At 48.7% G+C, this 15,553-nt stretch overlaps 1 long non-coding RNA gene across 2 annotated transcripts in view; it reads right to left on the reverse strand.

Moving 5' to 3' along the window:
- Window positions 1-299: 299 nt before the first annotated feature.
- LOC130585662 (uncharacterized) overlaps window positions 300-15,553 on the reverse strand; it is a 22,975-nt gene continuing 7,721 nt past the window's right edge. The window contains exons 1-4 of one of the 2 annotated variants that reach the window (XR_008966617.1): window positions 13,963-14,005; window positions 8,847-8,938; window positions 8,128-8,433; window positions 300-689 (exon numbers count right to left, since the gene is read on the reverse strand). This is a non-coding gene — a long non-coding RNA (uncharacterized LOC130585662). Of the gene's footprint in view, window positions 690-8,127; window positions 8,434-8,846; window positions 8,939-13,962; window positions 14,006-15,553 lie in introns of those variants that run through there. The other variant, XR_008966618.1, reaches the window with a different exon arrangement.

A 15,553-nucleotide genomic window follows, 5' to 3' on the forward strand; every position in this document is an offset into this window, starting at 1 on the left:
CATCCTCCAGCCATGGTGTGAATCCTCCAACCATCCAGGCCTGGCTTAAGGAGAGCCCAGACAAGTGCTGTGCCCTGGAAAGCGGCTGGAGAGGCCCAGGGGATGGCAAAGCTGYTGCTGGCCCTGCACAGCTCACAAGAGACTCCATCTCTGTTAAAGCCTTCAGGCGTGCTCTTAATGGTACCCCTCTAATAATAATATTTCATCTGCCTTATCTGATTAGGTTAGGCTCATTTGATTTTTGCAAAACACCTTTAATCACCTTGCAAATTCCCCATCATTACAAACAGAGCCACCACAAACATTATCGGCAATCCGAGTTTTATTTTCAGCAATCTTTTTTTTTTTTCCATATGCAAGAAAGACAGTTGTAAAAAAAAAAAAAATTAAAAATATGAACAAGACAGAGGCTGAGAAAACATTAACAAGGCCCTGTGCTTTCTGCTAAAGTGCCTTCATTTCATTATCATTAAATTTGCCTAGTAATTAGATTTCGGTGCATGAATATTTTAAAAAAATGTAACAGACAGGCTGTCAAAAAAAGCACGACAACATCAATTCGATAATTTTTTAGACAGAGACATTCATAAGCAATTAACACAGATTTCCTGGGGTTGGAGCCTCTTTTTCTTTCTTTTCTTCATTTTTAAAAAAAAWTTTTCCTATTCTTCCAGCCTTATGTTCTTCGCCTGAAATTAAAAGAAAAATAGAATCACTGTAAACATCAGCACTTTCTGACATTTTTCCCTGTTTGCTAACATGATTCCARTGCCATTTTCCCCTCGCTTAGCATGCTCCAGCACTCCTCCCCCACCTCCCACCCCTGCCTTGCTAAACACGGGCAGGCACAAGGTTGGGTCATCCATCAGACCTCCCCACTCCTGCAGGACCAGATTAAATTAAGGTTGCATGAAGCTTCTGTCTTGATCTTCAGGCATTTCTGCTGAAAACAGTGATTTTGATCACTATTTGCATAATGTACAGTTACGTATTCACCGGCTCCCTAATTATACGATCCGTGTTCGACAGCGCTCCAGACGCGGGGAGGTTTGTGCAGGGCATACCAACCACTGCTCGCGGCATTCCCGCTCCTGTTCCTGCTCCAGGTGAGCCTGGGATGATCCATCCCCACCCCACGGCTCCTCCCTGTGGGTTGGTGTTGCCAGAAAGGGGTGGAATAATCCCCTTTTTGCCCTTTGCACCTCGTTGGTGGGAGTGATGCCACTCCTCATCCTACAGTTGCCAAAACAGAGCCGTTGTCCCCTCATTTTCACCCTCTGGGATGCCACACAAGACCCGCAGCTCTCTCTCTTGCCCATCCTGCACGTTTCCAACAGGATCAAAAGGTGGATGGGAAGCAGCATAGTCCCAATTTYCCCCCTTTTTTCCCAGAAGAACCTCATGTGCCGGAAGGAAATCCAGCCAGGGGCTGTTTGCTGCGTTGGTTCGAGATCTGAGCTGCTTTGGGGGTGGAAGGTTTGATCCCAGAGCCCAAATTTCCCATGTGATGGATACAGTGCCATCAATCCCATGGAAATACCCAGCAAGGAGCAGTTGCTCATCACCAGCTCCTTGCACCTCAGAGGACAAGCTCCCACTCCCTCCTGAACTCTTCCTTTGGAACACAGAGACATTTTCAGGGATTTTCACAGAATCATGGCATTTGGATTGGAAGGGACCTTAAATCTCATCTCATTCTACCCTCTGCCACCAGCCAGGTTGCTCCAAGCCCTGTYCAGCCTGGCCTTGGACACCCCTTGGACATCCTTGGACATTGGGATAGGGCAGCCACAATCCATTAAATATCAGACAGAGCTTCCCAAGTTCCTGTGTTTAGTCCCAAATGAGGTCCAACACCTGAAATTCTCTAAAAAAGACCCTGCAGAGATCAAGCCCTTACTTCAGTGGAGTCCTTGGAATTCTGACATCCTGGCCAGACCCCAGAGTTAGGTCTGTGCTCTCTTTACAAGAACAATGTGGGCCAGCTCACATGTGGACTGKTAGCCAAAATTACCTTTTCAGGTGTTAAAGAGCATGAGCCAGAGCTAGGAGGTGTGCTGGGAAGAAAAAGGAGACAATCACCAAAACCCCAAAACCCAATTATCTGACCTAAGCATATATGGGTGTTAAAAACCCTTGACTGTGTTATTTTTTATTATTGCTATCACCGTGATCATCATCTCTGGCAAATTAGGAATACACAAAACARCCACACACAAAGAAAATCCTGGACCTCAACTCAGGTCATGCCTTCCTAAAATCTCCTTTGCAAGGTTTTATCGGCAAGAGCAGGGAGTAGAAGCAGTTGGTACAAGCAGCTGAAAGACCAAATCAAAAGCATGTGAGCAGATTAAAGAATCAATCTCTCCGTTTGATGCAGAGGAAATCCCACTAATTATAAAGAAGGGGCTTATTTCCTGGAGTCACTCTGTTTGAAGTCATCAAAACTAGTAATACTTAATTACTCTACTTTATGGAATATATAACATGGAGGCCCTTTGCCACTCGCCAGCCCATTGCTGCCATCACTGGCCTCGGGTTTCCAGGGGGCTGTGGTGATGTTCCTCCTCTACCTCTGCCCTTATTTATTCAAATGAAGCCCTTAACAGCCTTTGCATGAGCCTGCAGGGAAGCATTTAAAGGTGCTTTAGAAGGAGGTTATAATGAAAAAAAAACCCGGAGTGGTTTAGCCCTGTGAGTTACCTGGCTATTACTGAAATGTGTGTGCGCTCTGTGTGCACCAGCAAACTCCTCCAGAATCAGGTATTGGGGATTAAACCAAACTGAAGGTTTTTGCCTTGTTCTAATCCTTAAAAAGGGACTGGGATTGACAGTGGTGTGACAGAAATACGGTCCTTGGGACTTTGCTGAGCCATCTTGGAAGGTCCAAGGATGAGTTGCCAGCTTCTGGTTTGTGGACACAACCAGATGACATCCATGGATGGGGGAAAAAGGTGTCTTGAGGTAATGRAAAGAGGAACAGGATTTCCTCAGAACTGGTATAAAGATATTTAAAATGGAGTCCTGGGTCATCCTCATCTGTCCAGGGCAAATCAGGTCAGGATGTGCTTTGCTCAAGGGCCAACACCCCCCACATCTCCTCAAAAACTGTGGTAAAACTCGAGTTTCTGGCATTGGCTGATTAACATGGAGGGGAATCATGGCTTCCATTAAAAAGCAGCAATAATTCTATTTTTACAGGTTGAGAGAAACCTTGGAAAATGTGACCCAAGAGGTTCAGGCAGGAAAAGGCAACTAAGTTCCTTTTGCCCAACTAAGTTCTTTTTTTGCCTAACTAAGTTCCTTTTTGCCCAAATAAGTTCCTTTTTGCCCAACTACGTTATTTTTTTACCCAACTAAGTTATTTTTTGCCCAACTAAGTTATTTTTTGCCTAAGTAAGTTATTTTTTGCCCAGCAAAGTTCCTTTTTGCCATTTCCAGTGCGGTCTCAAGGGGATCTGAGCATTCCCAAATCCCTGGCTCTGACACTGCCCCCGGATCCTCAGTCTGCCAAGGGAGCAAAACCTGAGGGATCAAAACCCTCTCCCAGGATAGCAGGAGGTTCCCAAAACCCAAAACTCTTCTAAAGGCACCCTCCAAGGAGCAGGTGTGGTGAAGAGCTGCCCATTTCCATGGCRTGGGTTTGACTTGCTCAGGCCTGGCTGATTCTGGGACTTTTTCAAGCTGCTCTTTTTCCAGCTAAGGTGGTAAATTTTGCAGAAAAAGGACAGGAGCACAGGGTCTGTGGGAGCTGCACAGACACCACCACTGCTAATGGCAATAATGGATCTCCTGCTACATGCTGGGGTTTCTCCCAGATAATAGAGCCCAGCTGGGAGAGCACATGGAGCTGTGGAGCCTGTTTGAAATTCTGCACATACCAGGCCATCAGGAATGTCCCCAGGAATGCTGCTGTGGAGTCATGAGGCCCCACAGCCAGGAATTGTGGGTGAAAAGGGTTGTTTTCCCCTAAGATAGAAAGGAAACAAATCTGCTAAGCCCAGGTTTGACCTGACTGTGAAATGCAACTGGGCTCCAGACTAGCTTGGCTGGTCTGAAAAATCCCTTTTAAGATGTCTGAGCTTTGCAGAAGCCCCAAGCAAAGTGTTTCTCTGAAAAACCCTCTGCCTGCATGAGGCCACTTGCAATTCTGCTGCTGGTGGGTGCCAGGCTGAGCAGCTTCCACCAGGCAGGGATTGGTGTCTTCTGCTCCTCCTGCTCTTGGCTGTGCCTTTCCTGGGCGTTTTGTGTAGATCAGGCTCCAGAAAAGCTCTGGGGGAGGGTGGGAGTGCACTGAGGCATCCACACCGATCTGGGGGATGACAGCTCAGTGTCCAGCATGGTCACACATCTGTTCTGGCTCCCAAGGACCTCATGGCCCTACCAGGACCTTCCCTCTCCTTTGGAGAGCAAGAATTCATCTGGAGGGGTACAAATCAAAATATTTCCCTGAGCAACACAGAGAACTCCAGCATTTCGCCCATTGCAGGTGGTGGGAATAGTTCAAGCGGGATCTGAAATAAAACTCTCACATTTCAGTCCCTCTGGAACTGAGAAACACCCACGACAAGCCTATAGCTGATTTTTTTTTTTTTTTTTTGCCTTATTTCTTCAGCTCTAAGATATCAAAGGAGAAAAAAGGATCTGCTGGGAGGTGAATGGCTGGCAAGAGAGCAGCCAGGAAGGACAGTGTTTTATCCAAAGAGGTTTTCTAGAGCTGGACACATCCTCCTGTGTGATTTATCATGGCACAGGCAGTGGTGAGGAGCAGATCCAGGCTGGGGACTCAGCCCTGTGTCTCCACCTCAGCCGTGAGACTGATGAGCTGCTGCAGGTGGCAAAAAGCCTGRGCTGTGTCCCTCAGGGCTCAGGGTGGGCAGAAGGATGGATTTAACCCCTCTGGTGCCAGCCCTGTGCTAGATCAGAGCTCCGAGCTGTTCTAACAGCAGAGCACAAACTGAAGTTTGGGTGCTGCCGCCTTGCACGMTGCCCTGAGGCCACAAACGATGGAGCTTCTCCCTGCAACCTCAAATTTGGGATCAGGCAGGGGTGGGTTCTGTGCCTGAAAAAGAAACACACCCACAAGACCTAAACCTTCCCGTAAGTGAAGGGCAAGGGCTTAACTGCTCTTCTCAGAGGGGTATAGAAGGGGGTCCTGCTCCTTGGTGGCTCTCCCTGGAGGAAGGGRCGAGCTGGTCCCCACTGCCACCACRGAGTGAGGACCTCACCACAGCCTGGCCGAGGTCTGTTTGTCACTTTTCCTTCATTATTTGCAGTTTGTACACAGGCGTCATTAGGGATTCATTCGGTTTCCCTAGCAGCAGGCATTAGTCTGGCTTCCCTTTCCCCCTTCTCTCGCCAGCGCCCTTTATTTTTAGTGTCTTATTTACAGTTTGACAGAGTAACTGTAACCCTTGCAAGCTACTCCAGCGGCTTTAATCGGGGGAATAATGAGTCCTGTCTGGCGATGAATAGAATTTAGGGGACAGATTGTTCCACACTCGCCCGGTGGGGTAATTTATTTATGTGTGCACTTGTCAGGAGGAGAAAGGGACGGGGGATCTGTATGCACCGAGGACACTGCCGGCGCTGAAAGGGAAGGGAGAATGGAGCCAAACGCCCCAGATCCCGCTTTCCCCCCCGCCCCTACACAGCAGCTGAATGCCTCCGGTGGCCGTGAACTTGGATGGGCCCAAAGCCCCATTCCCAGGCCCTCGGCACGTCAGCGGGGCCGGCGGGCGGCTGGGCTGCGGCAGCGGGCGCGGGGCTCCAGATGGGTCCGGCAGCGGCGGGCAGCCCTCCCCGGCACTGCCCCGCATAGCCGCGGCACGGGGAGCAGCCCCATAGCAACCGTACAGTAGCGGGAGCACAGCGGGGGTCTGGGAAGAGAGGCAAAGCCCTCGGAAAAAATACAGGATGGGTCCAGACAATGGACTTCTCTCATATCATAAATTACACGGCGGCCACAAAAAGCGGCCGATGATGCTACCCCCTTCTTCCCCAGCTCCCACCGCCCGGGYGCTCACTGGGTGCCACTGGGCATCCCCCAAAGGAGGGACCTTCCAGCCCACGACATCCCCTTCAATCTTTCCCTGTCCCCTCAAAGTGCATTTCCTTTGCTGTCCTGCTTTCTGCCTCTCTGAGCACCCACAGCCTCAGCACAACTGCGATCCTTCAGAAGGACCAGAGAGAAAGCGGCTTCTGGTCCAGAAGTGGGACGCTTTCAACTTCTGTTCTCCAAGGAAAAGGTTCTTTCACTCCCTTTTTCCTCTCCCTGGCTCAAGGCCAGGAGCATTTTGCATCTCGAGCTGATCACAGCGACTCCCARCTCAGCATCTTCCAGGAGATGGTTGGAGTGGAGCAGACTCCATCACAGCCATCCCCGGACAAAGAAGGACAGTGGGATCCACCAGTCACCTCAGCCAGGAGATGGTCTCCATCAGCAGAGAGGATCCACCTCGCAGAGACCCTAAAAAGAGGCAGGATAGGTGTGGAGGGGGTGCCTTTGCACCCCCAACTGCCAGGCAGGTTAAAAGAGGGGGACCCAGGCTGCTCACCCCCACTCAGACTCGGAGGTGCTCAAGAATTTGTGGCTGAAGTCCCTTAAACCTCTCCCTGCTTGGCCCAGCTCCCACCTACACTTGGCACATTTCCTTTACAAAATAACCTCAAAGTGAGTCTAGAATTACATTTTCCACCTAAGCGAGGGCAAGTTTTAAGTAGCCAGTGTGACATCAGGACACTGCTGCTCTGGCAACRCCTTTTTCACACCAGTGCAGCATTTTTGGCTGTGTGGGACTTGCCTTCACTGCTCTGTCAGCAGAGTCAGGAATTAAATGGCCACAGCCACAGACTGATTTCTGCTACCACGCTGCATCTTCCTGGGGTTTTACCAGTTCACAGATGTACTGGGATAGAGCTGGGTGAACCCCATGGCTCTGAGCCCAGCAAGCACCCAGACACACCTCACCAAGCCYTTGCTCCTCTCACAAGTGAGTGGGCTACAAGAACCACGGGTTCTGGCTACTTCAGGCTTCAAACCATGGAAACAGCAAGTTAGTGGGTGGCAGAGAGGACTAAACCAGGCAGAGAGCACTGACAYGACACCTCCAGGCCATGGAGTGGGGAAGAGCTAAATCTTCTCTGGATCTCCACTGGGTGGAGGAGAATTCATGTGACAGTCCTGCTACTTTGTCACCACAGCCTGGGACCAAAGGTGATGCTGGAGCAGAGGTCTGACCCACGGTCCTGCAGTGGGAGAGAGCCCTCAGCCAGCATAAGCAGCTGGAGCACCATGGGGATTCTGGGGAGATGGGAAAGTGTCTGCCCAGCCCCCACACAGGAGCTCACCCCAGAGACCCTCCAGCAGCCCCCCGAGGGATGCTCTCAGCCTGAGAGCTGATTTCAGGGCAGTCTTTGCCYTCAGCAGAGAGGCTGAAACCTCCCCCTGCTCGGCTGAACTCMAGGCGAGTCAAGAGTCCTTGCACACACTTAAAGAAAGCAAGAAAATGTCTTTGCACAGGGAACCTGTGGGGCTCTCCTTGCCCTGTCAAAGGCTCTGGCAGGTGGACAGCCCAGCCCCGGGCTCAGGGACAGCCCCTGCCCTGCCCTGTCCTGCCGAGGGAGCCGATCCCAGTGAGACCTGCGGTGGGGAGGGGGAACCTCCTCCCGGGTACAATGACTGTCTATTCTGCTGATCACAAGCCTAATCCTCTTTGGTTTTTAATTGGCATTTGGGCTAAGCTGATTTAAACCTCTTCACCTTGTTGGGTCCCCCCCTCCCCACTTCTTTCTTTTTCTTCTTCTTTTTTTTTTTTTTTTTTTTTTTGACCAAATAACAACGCTGCCATCACCAAGTCCCCGGCACAATGACAGCTTTGTGCAAGGGCGAGAGGAGAGGAAAGGGAAAGGGAGGGGGAGAAGGGAAATGTGCTGAACACACTCGGAAACAATGCGGAGTTTGTGATTCAGACTTGACCACTGGCAAAGGACTCGCTTCAGCTGCGCCTCGATAATAAACACACTGTCCCTTCCCAGCACCTCTCCCCCTGCACATCACCTCCTCCTCAGGCCAGCTGCCCACCGCTGTGGGCTCTACCTGTGCTCCACATCCCAGCCATGTCTCACCAGAGAGGGCCATGTGCAGTGGCAGGATGGCGRTGTCCCCCTGTCCGTGGCCGATGTCCCCACGCCGAGGTGCTGGTCAGCAGCCCTGGTCAGCCAGGATGGACATTGGTGAAAATCAGGGTGCACATCACGCTCCAGGGTGTGCCTGGGAGAGGAGGAGGCTGCAGTGGGATCAGATGTGGTGAGGGGCTTCTTTTGAGGGTGCCTCAAGGTCCTGCTGGTGGCTCCTCATCAGATCTCATGGCTTTTGGAGGGAAGGGTTTCCATTAAACCCCCACTCCTTCGTTCATGGAATAATGAGCCAATCTGAGCGAAAATCAAACACAACAGAAACACCTTTATTGCCCCCTTTCCATTCAAAACACATCCCCCATCAAAGAACCCCAAAGGAGCCCTTTGTTCCTGTGGATGGGACAGACAGCTCCCCYAGGGCTGGGGGATTATGAGTTAACAAACCCATGAGAACAGATGTTAAACACAGAAAAAAAATCCAGGTGTTTGAGATTTTGGACCGAGTGGCCAGCAAGGAAGGTGCTGGTGACCACGGAGATTTGGTCCCTCGTTTTCCCCACCACGTGGGCACCATGAGCTCTCACCAGTCCCCAAGCATTTAGAGACACTCAGCCCATCCCAGCAGCGTGACGGTGTCAGACCCAGTGTAAGAGCTTAGGAAAAAATCTTTTTTTCAAAAAGTCAAGAATTTAAAAAAATCCACTTACCAGGATATTCCCAGTGAACTCTCACCAGGGCCAGAGACCTGGGATTGGTCAGCCAGAAAAYGAGCATCACGGAGGGTGAACCCACATCCAGCCTGGCAAGAGAGAGAAAAGAGGATGGGAACACGTTAAATGGCAGGAGCTGGATTACACCAGGGCAGGGAGATCACAGCCACGTTTCTGCCACAATCAGGAAATAAGGAACTGAGAATTCAGCTGGAAAGTCTCAGCATCCTTGGAGCTGGGCTGGTTTCTGAACCTGAGATGTCCTGGTAGGGACCGAGAGGGGCTCTGGGGGGATTTGGTTCTGGTGCCAGTCATGTGCAGAGCCAGCTCCATGTACTCAAAAATTACAAAGCAGGACCAAAAACTGTAAATCTAAGTCCAAAAACCACCTTCTTTATTCTTTCCTTGCTTTCTGGGGAGCTGTGCTCTGCAGGTTTTCCTCCCTGTCCAGGACAATGAATGCTCCACCAAAAACCAAAGCCAAACTCAGAGCATCCTGGGGTTCGGGGGATTTATCCTGGGTGTCCTGAGCAYTTAGCTGTGGCTGAGCTTGAGGACACCCATCACCAGCAAAATCCTTTTTGAGGGGAAGTCTTGGACCAAAGGAGGAGCCTGAAGGCCCTTAAGTGCAGCAGGAACCAAGCAGCAAAGCTCCAGCACCRCTCATCCCTGCTTGAAAATACCMAACCCRAGCAGCCCTGACCCTCTGGATGCTTTGGAGCATCCTTGCAGAGTTGTTTTATATTTTAATAGTATATTAATGTTCACTTTGTGTCATTCCCATCTGTCTAAACTCTGCCTCCAGCTGTGGCTACTCACAGGTTACACATGGATTTAGACACCCAGAACGGACGAGGTTTAACAGAGGAAGGGCCAAAGAAAGAGCTTGTTCTCCTGTCCATTAGTCCCATAAATCATCTCAAACACTACAGAAATGGGGGACAACCTGATCCTGTGAAAAATCAGTGAGGGGCACCGGTGGGAGCTGAGCAGCAGTGCCCAGACCCATCCTCTCCTTCCAGCCCCGCTTCCAACACATTCCTGTGCCCTATCCCGGGGAAAGAAAAACAGAAAAAAGGAAGGGAGAAAAAAAATTCCCCCAGCACGGACTAAAGTTTATAAATAAAAGCAGTGAGAAATGGACTAAGTAGCTGCAGCTTAGCCCAAGAGCTAAGAGCCTTAGCGCATTTTTGCAAGTTTTAGGGAAGTATTTCCCATTCCTGACTAAGCACGTTTGGCAGGCGGAGTGGAGCGCGTGGCTGCACACCCTTCAGAACTCGAGCTAAAGAGCTGCAGCAGTGACAGCCACCTCTTCCCCTGTCCCTTCCCACCCCTTCCTCTGTCCCTTCTCACCCCTTCCCCTGTCCCTTCCCACCTCCAGACCCCACCAGGGACCAGACAGAGGAGGACAGACCCAACCCCACTGGGCTGCCCCCAGCCAGGCTTGTCTGAGGCTCCAGCATCAGCCCACCGGCAAAAAAAATGTGATTTATTTTCCTTCTAGGGATTAATTTTGAGTTGGTTTTAACCTGCTTGCAAAATTCCCGTCACACCAGGGTTAAACTCACTCAGCATATTTAGGCTTTTAAGTTTCTAGGTCTCATGGCAACAGAGGGATGGGGAGAAATTAAAAAGAAACAACAAACGCAGCCTCATGGAACACCAAGATTTTCGCCTAAACCACCAACCTCTTCCAACGGGTCTTCAAACAAAACACCCCAAAATATTTCAAGTGCTGTGTAAAATTAATCACTTTCCACCCCGCCAGTTGTGTGAAGAGATTTTTCCCCTCTCAGATTAACCTGAGCACAATAACTTTGTGCCCACAGATCCCTTGGGCCAGGCAAAGTCCCTCACACCTCAGGCCAGGGCGCACAAGGAGGGGTTGAAGTCGCTCTTGTCTCACATTGATTCCTTTCCCATTTCCTAAACAGCCACGAAATGGTTTCAGCAACAGAAAAAAAAAAAAATTAGGCTATTGAATTTTTCTGGTCCAAAAGAGGGATGAGGGGTAAAAAAAAAAAATTAAACAGCTGTTTCGCTAATGTTATCACGGTACACAAAGAATGAAATATCATCTAGCGCATCTAGGAAAAAAAATCCTGCAGCCAAGCCTCAAGCCCTACAATGTCCCCAGGAGGCATGGAAGGCATTTTGAACAATATTTTTTTTTKWAAATGTGGTAAAAAWAGATTATAGAGGTGCCTTTGGTGCCATACCAAGTGCAAAACCCAGAGATTAGGTGAAAAAAGGCCAATTTTAGGGTGCGGGTTGGCGCCTTGTGACGGGGGTGGCTTTCGTGGCCGCGACGCCCCGGGTAAAAGAGAAATCCCAAATCCCCTCAGCCTCGGGCGGGATGAGCCCCCTCAGAACCGAGCTCACCATGGTTGGGGAGGACGTGGCACCCGGAGGATCCACCCAGCGCCATCGACGCCGCCCGAACGCTCCCGCCCGCGTGGCGAGCGCCAAGGGARAGGCGATCGGCCATTTTGCACGTCAGCTGCCTAAAATGGTGGCTCCCACCTTTTTCTTTTTTTCCTGCCTCAGCACGCATGCACCCAACGGGGAGGGGAGGGAGAGGGTTGCGGCCCCCTGCGAGCGAGGGAACGGGAGCCAAGATGGAATTAGAGGCAGAAATTAAAGGAGGGGAAGGGGGGGAAAGGATGCGCCTTCGTGGCCCATCCCGGCTTTGTGCGTCCTGAGGAAGGGACAGGCGGGAAGGCATCGGCTGAGGGGGAAAAATTGGGGAAAAATGGGGAAGGGAATAAAAAAGAGCGTTTGGGCGAGGATGGTGAGGGGCAGGGATGCGCGGGGRGGRRRRRAAAAAAAAAAAAAAAATCTTCCCTTCTTTCTTCGCCGACCCCCCTTCGCCCTCCCCGCAATCCCGCTTTGACTTTTCCCACAGAAGTAGCCAACCTCCAAGAATGCAAATGACATTCATTATGCAAATGCATGCAAATCAGGTTTAACTATCGGAAGAAGGGCTCGGAATTTCTAATGGGTTAACTCTTTCCTGCACGGCCTGGATAACAAGAGCCSTCGTGTCTTCCTTGGGGCTTTGTGTTCCCCTAATCCATGCTGGGCACCCCGACCCACACCCCGATGGGCACCATGGACCCTGGGGATGGAACAAAGCGTCAAAAAAATACCAATAACAACAATAAAAAAACCCTACTGGCGTGGGAGCGGCTGCCCCCTTCGTTAAATGTTCCGGCAGGAGACAAGACAAAGCAGGCTTAAGCGTGGAATTGGGGGGGAAAAAAAAAAATGGAAATGAAAATGGGAAAAGAAAACAAAGAGCGAAATAGAATGGAAAAACAACGATGACAATAACCAAACAAAAAAAAAAAAGGAAAAATTAAACGCAAAAAACCCTGAAAAATTTAAAAGGAAAATAAAATTAAAAAGGGAAATTTAAATGGGAATGAGAAAAATAAATAGAAAAATACAATTAAATGAAATAAGTGCTAGTTAAGAAAAATAAAGGAACGGAAAGGAATGAAAAGGAAGGGAATGGAAAGAAGAGAAGCAGGCCGCTCTCGGCAGAAGGTGAAACCCTCCGGTGGTGCAGCGGTGAAGGGTCCTGGCAGCCACAAGGGTTCAGCTGCTCACATCAAACCCGTTCACTGGGACGGCCTTGGCTCTTCTTCTGCTGGAAACCAAGTCACAAAACGCACCAAGATCCCATCTTCTTTTTTTTTTTTTCCAGTGTTTACATTGAGGAAAAAAATTAAATGACAATTTCCCCCAGAGCTGGGTGAGCTCATGGTCCTCTGGGGAGGAGCAGAGGGATGGTGTTGGTGACACCAGGGTCCCAATTCACATCCCTGGGATTTATCCAGCACCCCAGGATGCTCAGAGCATTTTTGAGGCATCCACAACTTCAGTGTGGGGCCACTGCCCCGCTCCTTCAAACCTCCCCCAAACCAAAAATCCTGATTTCTGATCCAAACCCCAAAAAAATGCAAAGGCCCCTGTGCTGGSAACTGAAACAGGGAAATTCCGGGTAGTGACCTCGTGCTCACCGAATGCTGGGATTGCAGGAATTATGAATATTACAATGAGCTCTAAGGTGGAGAAATAGATGCATTGGAGAATCCTAAATATTTCATAGCAATGTTRTATTGATTCACACTAATAAAGCGCTTTAGGGTTATTGCTGTGTTTTGCTTAAGAATTATTCCTCATCCGTTCTAAAACCTCCTGATTTTTCTGATATTTTCTGTACCTCGTTTTAGATTTGATCTTTTTATTTCGATCTGCTGAAAATCTCTTGTTATTTGAGCTGTAAGGCGTTGAGGGCAGCAGTAATAATCTGTGCAAGGGCAAGAATTTCCCAGRTTTTAAGGATTGGTTTGAGACACCATAAAAAAGATTGTTTTAGAGTCAGTTTACTGTGCTCTGAAATGCACATGCCCCGCACTACCGGTCAGTTATAAAAAAAATGAACACTTTTATTTCATTAAGCTGATTTCAGCCTAGTAAGGCCTCTGCAGAGGGGAAAATATAATTGAGGTGTGCACTTTGGCAAACTCCTTTCCCTACTAAAAAAAAGATTAAAAATAAATAAAAAATAATTAAAAAAAAAATGCACCGGCAATTTTGGGTTTCTTTATGTCTTCTGGCCTCCAGCCGACAAGAGCAAGAGCTTGGCTCTGCTTCCCTCATCTTGTTTTGACTCCAAGCCCCAATTTCCTAATTCACACATCATTCCGAAACTGGAACGGGATGATTTTTTTTTTTTAAGGAAATTAATTATCGGGAAGTATATTTAAAATGTCCAACCCAAAAAAAACCCAACCAAAAACAAAACAAAACTAAAAAAACACACACAAAAAAAACCACAAAAAACTAACAAAAAAAAATTAAAAACCCAACAAATAAAAATAAAAATAAAAAAAAAACCAAACAAACAAAAAAACAAGCTCTGTTCAGGAGAAGGGCTGGAGGATGCTTTTGGGTGCAGCCATCACTAATGACCAATACACTGCATTATCCTGGCATGRAGCTGATGGGACAAACCCCTCAGATGCCGCCTCACAAGCACCCAAAAAGCACAAAAATTGTCATTTCCCRGGACAGAAAGGAGTCAGATGCATGAACAAATAAATACCTGATGTCACGGGCATCCCCGGAGCTGCRGCAGGACGGGCCTCGGGCTGCGGGACACAAAACCAAGGTTGGGTTTAGCACAATGTTGGCCAAGAGCAGTGCAGAAATTGCTGGATTTAAAAAACTCCAGGTGGAGTCGTTGCAAAAGGGGTTTGGCACCATCTCCAAAAGCAATTTTTAAATTTTTGATTTTTTTTTTTTTTTAATTTAAAATGCCTCCTGTTCATTCACCTCTGTTTTCCTTTACCTCCCTTTTTTACCACGTTTCACTGCTCACRTCCACATCTATTTCAAACCCATTTGTTCTGGGTTTCCCCCGTGCTTGATGCACCTTTTTGGCCCTGGAAAACTCCAAAAAGCACCAAACTGCAGCCTTTGGGCCCAGGGTGGGAATAGAGGTGCTGTGGGCATTTGCAGCCACTGTATCACCCCATCAAAAATCCAGCTTTCAATGTGTTTTAATCCCTTGGCATTGGGAATTAATAACACACCCTGGGAGAGTTTATCCACACAGGGGATGGAACGGACCCTGGCAGCAATTTTTTGTGTGGAGGAACCTGCAAGATCACTGGAAAAAAGGAAAAATAGGGGAGAATCGAGAAATTACAAAGGAAATATATTTCTTGACAAGAATTTCAAGCCGCTTCTCAATGAGGTGCAGGGGCTGCACATCCCATGGGAAATAATCAACAGGAACAAAGTGACCCCATACAGCCACTTTCTTCCCCATTTCTCCCACCAGCCACTGGAAAAGCCATTGCCCAGTCTTTGCCAAATGCCAAGAAGTTTTTTTGCCTCAAAATTCCCGTTTTCCTCCCAAACCCAGCGCTCCCTCCTTGCCAGAGGAGTATTTTCCAGGTGTAGGCTTCCATCATGGGGAAAAGATAGGCTGGGAGGTCTTTGAATGAATCCAGCATCAGATCATGACAAAATTAGCAAAAACAGGGAGAAAATATCCTCAGCAGAGACACAAAGAAACACCTCATTTTTGGGATGGGAACAAAGGTGCAGCGGGAGATACCACCAGGGATGACAGTCTGGGTGCCACAAAACCTTCCCAGTAAAAAAGAGCCCTTAAAACCCCAAACTGCTTTGGCAAACCCCTGTGGTTTTTCTACCAAGAGGATGTTGGGTGTTTTAAGGAAGATCTGGGGTTTGGGGCTGTTAYAGGCAGCAGAAGGATTTCCTCCTGTTCATCCACACCCAGGAATCACCTGGGGATCACCCAGCATCAAAAATAATTTTAGGGAAAATCCCAACTTTTCACTGCTGCCGTTAAGGCCAAGAGGAAAAGAGGGATTTTTCAGCAGCCACTTAAACCACCTTGTGATAATTGATGCCCGTCATCTCTCAGGATGCAACGGGCTGTGGAAGCACCCTTGGACCACAAAACAATTTCCCATGCAATCACAGGGAAGATTTGGGTTTTGATTAACAGGCCTTTAAAAAAGCAGGAGGCAGAGGCCCTCGATACTGTTATTTTTGGAGGCAAGGGCTCTCGATACTGTTATTTTTGGAGGGAGAAGCTGCTGATACTGTTATTTTTAGCCGGTTTTAACTCATCTCACCAAGTCCTTTTTTTTTACAGCCAG

Source organism: Malurus melanocephalus, unplaced genomic scaffold (assembly GCF_030028575.1).
Source record: "Malurus melanocephalus ecotype Western Australia unplaced genomic scaffold, MMel_1.1 scaffold_941, whole genome shotgun sequence".
NCBI lineage: Eukaryota > Metazoa > Chordata > Aves > Passeriformes > Maluridae > Malurus > Malurus melanocephalus.